This window comes from Mytilus edulis, chromosome 4, assembly GCF_963676685.1.
Source record: "Mytilus edulis chromosome 4, xbMytEdul2.2, whole genome shotgun sequence".
NCBI lineage: Eukaryota > Metazoa > Mollusca > Bivalvia > Mytilida > Mytilidae > Mytilus > Mytilus edulis.
In genome coordinates, this window is record NC_092347.1 from 42,936,237 (window position 1) to 42,939,815 (window position 3,579).

Below are 3,579 nucleotides of genomic sequence, written 5' to 3' on the forward strand. Positions count from 1 at the left end.
TGTAGAATGGGAGATAATTGGCCACTTCCGGTTTGTTGGAAGTCATTTTTAGTCTTCAGTAATTTGTTCATGTATCTATATGAAAAAATATATGGATTCTGAGTACTTTTATGTGAAAAAATTGCAAAAAAAGCTACTTCCGGTTTTCTCAAGGTCACTTCCGGTAGCCTTTTTTCAAGGTCATTTGTCACTTAACCTTTTGTATCAGGTCAAATGTCTTTATAATGAACTTACTTGAAGTTATAATCAAATAACCTCATATCAAGACATTTCAGGGGCGACAACTCCTATAAGATGCCATCTAATTGTATAAGACTAAATGTAGCATATCTTCATAAAAATTAAGCAGACATTTTGCACTTGTTTTTTTAATATGTATCTCTCAAAGTGAGTGAGAAAATGCAAAAACAAGCAAAAGTCACAATTGAGAACTTGACCTTGACCTTTGACCTTGACCTCATTTTCTAAGGTAGGACCTAGGGGACTCAAATAAAAACATCCCAGGGTTATACGGTTATCTGTTAATGAGTTAAATAAACATACCGACAAATTTATTTTGTAAAGGTAGATAACTCCTATAAAATTTCATCGAATCGCTTCGATCCAAATACGCCAAAAATTACTGAGGATGTAACGAACAATTTGTAAAAAGAATTTTGTCGCTATCTTTTTTTGTTACGAAGGAGATACGCTTTGATGATAAACAGTGAAAAGGGAGATAACTCTTACAAAGAAAATGGTTCGGCTTAGCAGGGTGAAATTTAAAAGCGCATAAACTATACGATACAATATGAGAAATATCTAAGCGACATATTGCGAAACAAACATTTATCGCAAGAACAAAAGTTGGCGGAAAAAAAAAAAAAATAATAATAATAATAATAATAATAATCAGAACAAAAACAATAAGTCTTTCCACAGAAAAGTGGAAAGACTTAATAATAATAATAATAATCAGAACAAATACAATAGGCTTTCCACAGAAAAGTGGAAAGACCTAATAATAATAATTAAAAACCAATTGTTCAAAGAACAATTGAAGGTCTTTCAACCAATAAGGATCTATTTAGATATGAAAATATTAAAATTCAGTTGAAAATGTCAGTTCTAATGGCTTAATGATGTATAAATATCAATTTTAAGCAAAGGTCAAAATCTAGAACGTCCAATTAACCTATGACCTTGACCTCAATTTCAAGGTCATAGACTAAACATCTCAAATAAAAAGACACTAGTTCCTTAATATGTATGGTTCATGAGTAAAATCACTTTACGCATAATTCTTAATATAAGAGGGGCGAAAACTCCCTTTTATTGTTTACGCACCCTTGCAACCAAAATTTATAAGTTACGACATGTCGCAACTAACAATTGTCTAAAAAAAAATTGTCGATATCTTATAAGGTTAATGAAAAAAGGTGAAAATAAGCCAAAATCAAAATTAAGAATTTGACCTTGACCTTTGACCTTGACCTAATTCTCATTTTTTTGGACCAAGGATCTTAAATCAAAAGACCCTAGGTCTCTATCACTTATAGTTTACCAGTTAGAAATGCATATCACTGATATCATATATAAAAGGGGGATAACTCTCATATGGAGTCTCCGGATAGCTTTCGTTGAAATGAAACAGAACATCCTAAGGATATAACGAGCAATTTGGAAAAATAAATTTGTCGGTTTCTTATACGGTTGCGAAGTAGTAGTGGCCACAAGAAAAACAGCGTTTGGGGAGATAACTCTTACAAGGTAAAGTTTTTTGTTACGCGGTGTCAGTTTCAGAAGCGCATTAACTGTTCAATATCATATACCAAATATCTAAGCAACATCTTGTGAAACAAAAAAACAGCGAAGGAAAAAAAAGTTGGCGGAAGAAAAAAAAAAAAAATTAAAAACCAATTGTTCAAAGAACAATTGAAGGTCTTTCAACCAATAAGGATCTATTTTGATATGAAAATATTAAGATTCAGTTGAAAATGTCAGTTGCTATGGCTTTATGATATGAAAATATGAATTTCGAGCAAAGGTCAAAATCTAGAACGTCCAATTAACCTATGACCTTGACCCTAATTTCAAGGTCATAAACCAAGGATCCCAAATCAAAAGACCCTAGGTCAGTAGTATGTATGGTTCATGAGTAATATCACTTTATGCATAATTCTACATATAAGAGGGGCAAAAACTCCCGTTTATTGTCTACGCACCCTTCCAATCAAAAATTTTAAGTTACGACATGTCGCAACTAACAATTTAGTAAAAAGAATTTGTCGAAATCTTAAAAAGTTAATGAGAATAAGTGAAAATAAGCCATAATCAAAATTTAGAATTTGACCTTGACCTTTGACCTTGACCTAATTTTCATTTTTTTGGACCAAGGATCTTAAATCAAAAGACCCTAGGTCTCTATCACTTATAGTTTACCAGTCAGAAATGCATATCACTGATATCATATATAAAAGGGGGGATAACTCTCATATGGAGTCTCCGGATAGCTTCGGTTGAAATGAAACAGAACATCCTAAGGATATAACGAGCAATTTGGAAAAATTAATTTGTCGGTTTCTTATACGGTTGCGAAGGAGTAGTGGCCACAAGAAAAACAGTGTTCGGGGAGATAACTCTTATAAGGTAAAGTTTTTTGTTACGCGGTGTCAGTTTCAGAAGCGTATTAACTGTTCGATATCATTTACCTTATATCTAAGCGATATCTTGTGAAACAAAAAAACAGCGAAGGAAAAAAAAGTTGGCGGAAGAAAAAAAAAAAAAAAAATAATAATAATAATAATCAGAACAAACCCTATAGGTCTTTCACCTGAAAGGTTGAAAGACCTAATAATAATAATAATCAGAACAAACCCTATAGGTCTTTCACCTGAAAGGTTGAAAGACCTAATAATAATAATAATAATAATTAAAAACCAATTGTTCAAAGAACAATTGAAGGTCTTTCAACCAATAAGGATCTAATTTAGATATGAAAATATTAAAATTCAGTTGAAAATGTCAGTTCCTATGGCTTAATGATGTATAAATATGAATTTTAAGCAAAGTTCAAAAACTAGAACGTCCAATTAACCTATGATCTTGACCTCAATTTCAAAGTCATAGACTAAACATCTCAAATAAAAAGACACTAGTTCCTTAATATGTATGGTTCATGAGTAAAATCACTTTACGCATAATTCTTAATATAAGAGGGGCGAAAACTCCCTTTTATTGTTTACGCACCCTCGCAACCAAAATTTATAAGTTACGACATGTCGCAACTAACAATTTAGTAAAAAAAAATTGTCGATATCTTATAAGGTTAATGAAAAAAGGTGAAAATAAGCCAAAATTAAAATTTAGAATTTGACCTTGACCTTTGACCTTGACCTAATTTTCATTTTTTTGGACCAAGGATCTTAAATCAAAAGACCCTAGGTCTCTATCACTTATAGTTTACCAGTTAGAAATGCATATCACTGATATCATATATAAAAGGGGGGATAACTCTCATATGGAGTCTCCGGATAGCTTCGGTTGAAATGAAACAGAACATCCTAAGGATATAACAAGCAATTTGGAAAAATAAATTTG